Consider the following 10,877-nt stretch of genomic DNA (forward strand, 5'->3'; position numbering starts at 1 on the left):
ATACAAAATTAGTCGTTCTGATTTCCTAACCCCCCTAGTTCCACCTTGGGCGTGTCCCCGCCCCCCTCATTTCTGCCAAACAAGTTACGAATACAGGAACTTGCCAACCCCCCCCCCCCCCCCCCCCCCCCCCCCCCCCCCCCCGAACAGTGGACCAATGTGCATAACATGTTGGCTGGGAACCGATAACTCTACAGTAAATGACCCAAGCAATTTTAGCGCAGAAGACATGTAATATTTATTTGAATGGCTGGTTTTAAGGACCACACCGAGGTGTTAACTGACCGGTGGGCTATGGACAGCAACTTACGACGAGGGAGGATGGAGAAGGGCTGATGGGTGTGATGTAAAAAAGGCCAGGGCTGCCGAAATATTCTTGCAGAACTGTTGGCTGCCCAGGGTGGGCAGATGGAGGCCGTCCCGCCAGTAGAGAGACTGCTGGCTAGAGTTGATAGTGCAAGAGTGCACGATCCCGTGGGCATTTCCTAAGTTTTTGCACACCCTATGAGCATACTTATTCAGAGCGTTGACATTTTTCTTGCCAACACCCGGGCGCTCTTCTCCATAGTAGAACAGACGCAGGAGGATGTCCGACCAAACTATGCGTGTGTGGGGCAGCATGTGTCTTAACCCCTGTAAGCCCTCCTCCAACCTGCCTCGGATCTCTTTGACGGGAATTGAAAATAAATCGTTGGTCCCCAGGTGGATCACAATGGTGGTAGGAACCGGGGAGTGTTGGAGTTGTGCCCGGATAGAGGGGATCATCGATGATATTTTTGCACCCCGCACGCCCCGCCAGGTGATCAGCCCCAATGCTGGCTCATTTGGGGCATGGTCGCCGGCGCGGAAGACAATGCTGTCACCAACCACCCAGGTGCGTGTTGTACCTGCGGAGTTAATCAAAAACAAGAGCAGAACCGAGGATGCAAATGACATGTTACAGCTGGGGCAGCCCAGTGTGGTAGGGAGGGAGGACTTTGTCAGGCCGGATGTACAAATTAACGGCTTGGGATTTCCAGCGGCCTAATAATTGGATCTGCGGGACCGGGGTTCCATTCAGAGCAGCGGAAGTGGCCGCCCCAATGCGGAAGCTGTGTGGGCTAAAGCCCTGAGGGGGGAGACCTAGGGCCACTAAGGATTTGCGCAGCATTTGGCTGAACTGGTATGTTGTTAGGGGTGTACCATCTACATGAACAAAAAATGGGCCTGCAAAGTGTGGCCGCAGGAGGAGGTAACTTGAAACCATGTTCACGGGGCAAGTGGGGGAGTGGTAATCCCTATGAAAACGCAGTTCAACAGAGTCGCCCCGTTGATCAGTTTTGGAGAACCTAAGCCTGACCACCAGTACAGAGTGATCATTGCTTGTAAACCAGACGTCCTGAAAGTTGAGGGTTCGCTCATGCCCGGCGGATTTGCTAGCAGTTGTTAGTTCCCCAACTCGGAAAAAAAACGAAAAAGGCCAGTGAAAATGCGGCACAGAAAAGTGCAGCCTCAAGATTTGACGAGGTGATTGCACGCAGAATGTTGCATATTTTTTCGAGGAGTTCTGCCGTGATGGGGCGCCTAGGGTCGCAGCGGCGGCCCTGGCGGCGGCAACCTTCCCTCATTTTCCGAACGATGAAGCTGTCGGTTGGGTCGGGCCATCCGTTAATTTTATGTACATAAGCGGCCGCGGCTGTATACGTACCGATTGTGGAAGGGGCGAGGCCTTCCAGTGAGAGATGGGCAATAAAGGCTGCAATGTGGCCACATGGGGATGGCCAGAGGGGTGGGAGGCCAGCATGATGCCGGAATTGGATGAACTGTTCCACGCCCTTGCTATATGTTCCCCAAGTACTACTCGCAAAGGATGCCCCCAGGAGTCGGAGGGCTTCCGTGTTTATAGCCTCCATAGAAATGGTGGGACTTCCAGCCCGTCTTTGGCTGCTGAGGGAGCGACCTCTCGAAATCGATTCATCTGTGAACGGGAGAGCGCGTCAGCGATGTTATTATGTATTCCCGAAATGTGTCTGGCCTTGAAGCTAACGTTGTCATGGAGGCACTGGAGGACAAAAAATCGGACCAGTTTCATGATCTTCCCACATTTTGATGACTGTTTGTTAATTATTGAAACCACTGCCTCATTGTCTGACCTGATAATTATTTTCTTCCCGGCAAGGGATTTCCCCCATAGTGTGAGAGCCACAACTACTGGGAAGAATTCTAGCCAAGCGATGGATGGGTTGTCATCCTTGACAGATTGAGGCCAAATCCCGGCAAACCATTGGCCCAGAAAGTACCCCCAAATCCTATGCCCCCACTAGCATCTGTGAATAGTTGAAGATCTTCGTCTAGTGCCCAGTACTGGTCAGGAATTATTGTCCTCCCGTTAAAGCTACGCAGGAACACCTGCCACATGTTCAGGTCTTCCTTCGCGCCCTTTGAAAGCCTAATTAGGTGCCAAGGTTGCTTTACGTTTTTTGTGTCGTCGATCAGTCTCCTGAGGAAGGCTCGTCCAGGAGAGACGGCACGGCACACAAAGGATAGGGATCCAATGAGTGATTGGAGATTTCTGAGGGTTATTTTGGAGGGACGGATTGCCTCCTGAATCTTTTTGGTGATGTTGATAAGTTTCTCTGTGGGGATTGACACAGTTTGCGATACGGAATTAATTTCCAACCCCAGGAATGTCAGTTCTGTGGTGGGAAGGACTGTTTTTTCGTTTGCTAGTGGCACCCCTAGTTCCCCACAAACTTGAATGAAGCAGTCCAACGTGCTCTGGCATGAGAGGGGGCCACCTAAAGTTGCCCCCCCGACCATCAGGAAGTCGTCCACATAATGGCATATGTGTCCAGAACCTGAGCGTCTATTCACGGCCCACTCAATGAAAGTGGAAAACTTCTCAAAATATGCTGGAGCGCATGCTGCTCCCATCGGTAGTGTTTTGTCAACATAGATTCTGTCCCGCATTTTAATGCCCAATAAGCAAAAATCATCAGGATGGATTGGCAGAAGACGGAAGGCTGACTTAATATCGGCTTTGGCCATCAGGGCCCCCCTCCCCGAGCTTACCACTAAGCTAACTGCGTCATCAAAGGTGGTGTATTGTACTGAACATAATTGTTTGTCAATGCCGTCATTGACAGAGTCGGATTCGGGATAGGAGAGGTGGTGTATCAGCCTAAAGCTGCCTGGTTCTGTTTTGGGAACCAGACCTATCGGGGAAATTCTAAGGTTTTGAATTGGACTCGTTTCGAATGGGCCCGCCATGCGCCCCAGCTGGACCTCCTTATGTAATTTATCGAGTGCTATTTCAGGGTTTTTTCTAACGGAGGATAAATTCTTAGAATCCCTAACTATGCGGAGGCCGTTGTAACCCAATTTGAATCCAGTTGTGAACCCAGAGCGTAGCGTATTTGCTACCTTTGTGTTGGGGTAATTATCAAGCAATGGTAAGAGACATTCTATAATCACTGGTGAATGCGCGAGGCAACATACGCAGTTGGGAGAGCTAGTACAAGGCTGATGAGGGTGAAGATGTGGGCTAAGCCCCCTAGGGACGAGTGGTATTTTTCTTGTTGGCAGGGGTTTTGCAAGCAGACGCCCCATGTCCGGTTGAGAAGCAAGCGGAGCATTTGTGGGGGAATGGGCACTGTACCCTTGAGCAGCCCGGGGTCCGATTGAATGCAAAGCAGATGTTACTGGTGCGGGGGGGTTGGCGGGATGGCCAGCGAAAAGAATTGTAAGCTCGCTTGGGTGCGACAAGTGGGGGCCCCCCTTGCCCGCCTGTGCCTACGTACGAAGGCCCTGGGGCAGCAATGTAGAGTGCCCACAGCTCCCCATCAATGATGGACCATGCCCTAGATGGGTGAAATTGCTGGCGCATGCGAAACTGCCGGTCGTATTCCAACCAACCGCGGACAGTGAAGCGAGCAGCCGCCATGCGAACCACGTGCATGTATTTAAGTAACTCCTGCAACCGCGCGGGGTGCGCACTGAGGAACACAGATGCAAAAACTAGGAATGCATCGGTCCATGCCAAAATGGAATTTATCTGCGGTTTTTTCTTTGTGTCAGTCACGCGTAATTGGCCTGACTTATCCAATGTGAATGTGAGGTTGGGAGGTTGTGGGTTAGGTCCGTGGCGGTCCAAGAGCGTGTCGAGTTCTAGAAACTCGCTTTTTACAATTTTTTCTTTGACCCCAGGTGATACCGTGCTCCCTAGGGGTTCACATATGGATAGTAGGGGCCCCCCTCCCCACTCAGGGTTAATGGCAGTGGTGCTTGGGTTGATCTGGTTGGACAGAGAAGGAGCAGGTTGAGAACTCATCATGCTCAAAATGGGTTGTGAGCTTGGGGTAACACAAACAGTAGCCATGTTGGCCATATTGGCACTGTACTCACCCGAGGTGGATGGGTTTTGGTACCCCTTGGCTGGCTGTCCAAGTTGGCCAGATGAGGTGGAAGACCCGGGTATGGGTGTAGTCGAAGGATGTGCCACTGGAACACCTTGAAAACCGGTGAAGTATGATGGGGCCATGCCACTGACGTAGGCCTGCTGGTAGAGGGGATGCATGGCACCGGATGGGGCAGCACTCGGTGTGGGGATGGCCACTGGCGACGATGTAACCACGCCGGCAGGTGGGCTGGTGTATATGGGCGAAGGCCGTGCGAAAGCCGGCGGGGTGCCAGCAACGGGCGCCGGCGTCGCGGCAGTGGTGTATGTCGCGGCCCCCAGCTGCAAATTGCCGCCGTGTGCGGCCGTTTCTTGGGCGGCTGGCAGTTGAAAGGAGCTGGAAGCCCCGCTCGAGTTCCCTGCCAGTGGTGTGGGTTGCTGGCTGGCCGGAATCTGGGGGTGGACCGGGCGACCGGCGGCGTTTACGGCCGTCGCGGTCACGCTGGTGGCTGCAGCGTGAGTACGTGTGACCTCAGGCGGTATGACCTCCGCTCCCGACGACAGAGGGCGCTGTTCCTCGGGACCGTAGCCTGCAGCATCGCTGTTGGCGACCGATGGCGGGTTTAGCAACGTCTGCATTGCTCTGGCTTGTGCTCGAGTTTGGCGAGGATGATGGCCTAGGGGACGTTTTTCCCGCTGTCCGCCGTCCCTTGGGTTCTTGCGCTTGCGGCCTCTGTTACCCGGCATAATGCGGGGTTCTTGGGCGATTTGAAGAAGTCGAAAATTGTCGAAAGGTACGGAGGATTTTATTTTGTCGTGTGTGAAGCTCGGCGAAAGAAAGCGGAAAAGGGAGAAAAACGCGCGAAACAATGCCAGCCTGCCTAGTTCCCCCGCAGGGATTGGTTGAAAGTGTGCTGGCTGCAGCAAGTGGACCAATCAGAGATCCCAAACGATTTCTTGCCTACAAGAAGGCTGTTAGAATGTCCACTCACGCCCCCCTGTGCCAAAGGGGTTCTCCGGAGACGAGCACCGGAAAACCGTATTGTGAAGTTAAATAACATATAAGATTTGAGGCTTTGCATGGTGGGGTATCGGTATCGTTTCGGTTTGCGGTAACACCATGTGGTAATAACTACTGCTTAGAAGATATTAGTTCTGAGAAGAACTTGTCCTGCTTATTATCAACTTTGCTAAGTAGTTTTTTGTTCTGTTTAGAACAGTCCTGCTGTAAGTTCTAAAAGAACTTGTCTTTGGTCTCAACGTTTCGACTAGCCTGCTCTAGTCATCGTCAGGAGACTGACGATGACTAGAGGACTAGACCACATGGTGTTACCGCAAACCGAAACGAAGTTAAATAACGTATGAAAATATGGAAAATATAACTGTATGTATTCATAACACCTAACTTCCGGTTTGATGACGTCACAGTATTTGGAAGCAAAACGTGAACATTGTAAGGGATATCGTTATATGGGCTACGAAGATATACGACATGAATCAAATGATAGAATTAAATCTAAAATATTATATTAATATTTTCAAATTCTCGCATAAGTAACTTCTGGTCCGATGACGTCAAGAATTTGGAACCTTGCCAAATTATCTGTGGCTAATCAAAGAATATCAAGGGGCGATTTGGAAATATTTGAACCGATCGTTTTCAAATTAAAAAAAACAAAAAGACACTATTTTATGTGCCGCTAGAGGGCGCCCTTTCGAATGATGACGTCATCACACTGTTGTTTTTTTGTGTCTGACATTCTTCACTTAACACTTTTATAGTTTACATAGTAAAATGCTCCCACTTTTGAGTTATATGCCGTTTTTATTGCACTTCCGGTAACACCGGAAGTGAAGGTCAAGCGGTTTTGTTTCCGGGAACAAAAAATGTTTCTCACGGCATAGTCTACAACATCACGAAAAAAACGAACACGATACTCTATTTGGTTCAAAAGATACAGCACAAACTACTTTGTCAAAATTTGCCCTTAATTTGCTTGTCATTTGATACTTGATGACGTCATGATGACGTAACAAAATTAATAACATTTTTGTACCATGGTATATGTTCACGGGAAGTGACTACTCAGTTAGTTCGGAGTGTATAAATGTTCATTGTGAAGTTAAATAACGTCACAGTATTTGGACGCAAAAGGTGAAAATTGTAATGTATATCGCTATTTGGGCTTCGAAGATATACGACATGGATCAAATGATAGAATTACATTTAAAATATGATCATTTTCAAATTCTCATAGACGTAACTTCCGGTCTGATGACGTCATGAATTTGAAATCTTGCCAAGTTATCTGTGGTTAATCAACAAATATCAAGGGGCGATTTGGTAAAATTTGAACGGATGGTTTTCAAAATAAAGAAAACAAACACTATTTTATGTGCCACTAGGGGGCGCCCTTTTGGATGATGACGTCATCACACTGTTTTTGTGTCTAGCATTTCCCATTAAACACTTGCATAATATATATTTGTCTGTAGTAAAATGCTTCCACATTTGAGTTATATTCGCTTTTTATTGCACTTCCGGTAACACTGGAAGTACAGGTCAAGCGGGTTTGTGTCCGGGGACAAGAACTGTAAGTCACGGCATAGTGTACAACCTCACGAAAAAACGAACACGATACTCTATTTAGTTCAAAAGATATAACGCAAACTATTTTGTCAAAATTTGCCTTTAAATCGCTTGTAATTTTATATCTGATGACGTCATGAAGACGTAACAAAATTTACAACATCTTCGAAACATGGTACAGGTTCACACAAGGTTTTTTTATCATACCGTAAACCGTTCGGAAGAAATTGTGCTTTGTTTTGATTTCAGGCTAACGTCTTCATTTTGAATTCACCTAACTTTGACCTTCCGGTAGACCCGGAAGTAAAGGTCAAGCGAGTTAAACTACACGACAAAAAAATGTTTAGCAGTTAATTGTCTATCTGATTACAGAATACCACCATCATTGGTTATTGAGTTCAAGAGTTATAGGTGAAAGTAATTGGTCACTTTTTCAGATAAAATCACTTGTAATTTGACACCTGATGACGAAATCATGACGTCAGAGTAATATGCACCACTTCGGATGAGGGTCGATATATATTGAAAGTTACAAGTTCATACCGTATACCGTTTAGGAGAAAACCCGCGGAGAAGTATTGTCCGGAAAAAAAAAGGAAAGAAAGAAGATTTATGAGAACAAATCCAGACAGTGGTCGGGTTGTGCCCGACCACTCAATTAATTGGAACAATTCTAGACAGTGGTCGGGTTGTGCCCGACCACTCAAATATAGGAATTCTGGGAAGGTTTCAAACCACCACTCACATACTGTGGATGTTGTGTGGCATTCAAAAACGATGTCACCCAAGCGCGCGGCTGACCACGTTGACAGGCAATTGCACGCACAGTGCCGCACTCTCCATAGACTTTGTACACAAGAAGTGGCATCTGGATACTGCATTCTTTTGGTTTGTTTTAGCGGAAGTGCCAAGTACCTGCGTAAAGTTAGCCGCGTACTTGGCCAGATACTCCGCCACGGATTAAAAGTACGGAGGCCAATACACAACACTATTGCTGTGATTAATTTTTGATAGTTTAAAATGCGGATTCATCTTCAGGCATTAACTACTGTTTCATGTATTGTCCAGGCGGCTATTTTATGTAATTTTTCGGCGGGCTTAATGTCAAATGTTCATAATTGCTTCTTTTACATGCTTTTGCCGAACTCAGCCACATTTAGCAATGGTCACCTTGTGGTCAGTGCGAGTCAGTATTCACACAAACCGTGAAAACGGCAATTTAGGCTGATATCCGTGCTTCGGGAAGCACATTAGCTCTAGTTGAATACTGCCTTCTTAACGTGTAGTTCGTGTCACGAACATACAATCACAGCTCAATCATTACAGCAGGAATCTGTAATTCTCACTTAGTTTGATTATCTCCAGCTGACGTGCTCATCAGGATTTTGACATGTTACATGTCGAATTCCTGATGGGTATGGGTCATTCCATGTCAGTTCAACACGCTTTTGGACCCGACCCTCACAGATTGAAACGATATTTGGTGTGATGATTGGCCTATGAAAAACCCCCAGAACTGAATTTTTTTTTGTAAATTGGCTCATTAGTTTTTGAGATACGGGTCAATGAACTTTTGACTAATTAGAATGACCTCTGAACTTTAAATACTTGTATCTCAACAACTATAGTGCCTACAGGGCAAAGTTGTACATCATATTAAAGCTCTTCGAATGGCCTCCATTTCATCGTAGCATGAAATAAAGAATAAAATGAAAACGAATTGACTTTTGACCTTGAATTACGAAAATCTATATGCTTCAAATTTCGTAATTTTTTTTCAAATGTTAGTTTATGATGCCAGCAGCAATCTTATTTTTTTTTTTGATTGGCGCTCTTAAAGTTTTTAAGTTATGATTTTTTGAAGATAGCATGTCCCGGAAAAACCCAACTTTGCATATATTTACATACAAATGTACATTGTACATACTGCATGTGAACGTTGACCTGTACATTGCCCTTTACTGCCCAAATGTGTTGCGTCCATTGTTTATGCATCATCTTGCCACATGTACATGTAGCTCTAGATGGCGTAACTATGGGGGTGGGGGGGGGGGCACTTGTCCCCCAGTAGATGTCCTTGCCCCCCAGTAGATGTCCTTGCCCCCCAGTAGATGTCCTTGCCCCGAAGTGTCTAACAGCCCTCCCCCCTTTAAAATCTTGAATTTGACAAAACAAAAGAATTATTTAGCCCATACATATCAATTGCCCCTGAGTAAACTATTTTGAAGTGCCTCCTTTGAAAAATGTAAGCAGTTAAACCCTACTTTCCTTGTATTGCACGCTTTGCTTTCAAAATCAGATGGGCAAGTTCTAATCACATTCCATGAACAACCAGCATGGGGGGGGGGGGGAACCGGAGGATATGGACATCCACTAGGGGACATAAAGTGCTCCCACCAATGACACCCCCCCCCCCCTAGTTACACCACTATTGGGGGCTAAACCTTGGCTTAATACGTCTCTGTCTTCACTTGACTCTTGGGTCCAGACTTTGGAGATTCTGCTGAATGTGATTTTCGCGATGTCAATAGCCGATCCAGTAAGCCCTTCCCACTGTGCACGTGGGCAAATTAACACGTGCTCCTCTCCAATGCCACACTGCATTTTCCTATGCTGCACACATGTACATGTAACACAAACGCGCGGGGAAACTTGCCAGGATCGCATCGGGGAAAACAGCGGCGGTTTTCTTTTGAAAGTAGGGATTGTAAGTAGGACAACAACAAACAAAAATACGGACAACGGAAACGTCACTACTCATGCTAGAAGTTTGATATGAAAAGGTGTCAGGAAGTGTTTTGTGAAGACATGAAAGACAAAATGTCTTGTTTGTCTTGTCCGAAGCATCAGTGATTGGTGTTGCAGTCCGGCGTTAAATAAATGGGTTGGCTTTACTGCAAGCACTCCCAAAGCAGAAGTAATATATGTATGGCATTATTGCTTGGCATATATACAAGCTACTTTTATGGTTTTTTTGGCAGCAACTTGAAACTTAACTTTGAGAATACACTTTTGTTGTAAAAAAAGGTTTTTTCCACCTTTTTATTTCATTGCATATCACCACCGAATATTCTTATTCGAAAATAAATATTTGAATATTCGATTATCGATCGAATATTCGAATATTCGGCACAGCCCTACTCAATATGGACAAACTATCAAACTGCCATCTTTACTTGGAACACTTTGTTGCCTAAACCAAACAAAGCACTAATGCCAGTCACTTTGTAAAATCAGAGTGCTTTAAATGCATATGCAAAATTTCAAGGCAGAGATTGAATGATGTTTTGAAATTTGCTATAATAAAAAAAAAAAAAAAATTTGAAATGTGTTTGTGGACAAACACAAGCTGTTTCGGATATTTCAAATACTCTGTGCACGTGATGAACAATCAGTGACATCACCAAAATGTCATCTATAACAAATCGAACATATAGGTCTGTAAATATTGGCCTATAAAGAACAAAATGCCCTTTAATTCAATTCAATTCAATTCAATTTATTTATTCGTCATGTGAGACACATGAAATTGTTTTCCTATTGTATGTGCAGTAAAATATTTAAAAATACACTATTACAAAAAGGTGATACTAAGAACCAACAATAGAAATTGCACAGTAAGAAAACAAAACAAATACAAAATATCAAATGAAAAACAGCCTATGGACAACATGTTGAACCCCCCCCCCCATCTAAAACCTTGACGAAATGGAAGAAACACAATCCAAATGACATACAGGGCACACCAAACAAAATACAATTTGTTATTAAATCAAAAGTTAAACGGATAAAATATTATAACTTGTAATTGACAACGTATACAAAAAAATTAATAAAAACAATAGATTTGTATACATTTAAAAATACATTTAAAATATTTGCACAAATCAGAAAAACAGCCCAGAGCTACAT

The 10,877-nt window shown here is 45.5% G+C and overlaps 1 pseudogene; it reads right to left on the reverse strand.

Annotated features, from left to right (window-relative positions):
- Positions 1-928: 928 nt before the first annotated feature.
- Positions 929-5,438, reverse strand: LOC119739502 (annotated as a pseudogene).
- Between the last annotated feature and the right edge of the window lie 5,439 nt (positions 5,439-10,877).

This window comes from Patiria miniata, unplaced genomic scaffold (genome assembly GCF_015706575.1).
Source record: "Patiria miniata isolate m_02_andy unplaced genomic scaffold, ASM1570657v1 HiC_scaffold_30, whole genome shotgun sequence".
In the NCBI taxonomy this organism is placed as follows: domain Eukaryota; kingdom Metazoa; phylum Echinodermata; class Asteroidea; order Valvatida; family Asterinidae; genus Patiria; species Patiria miniata.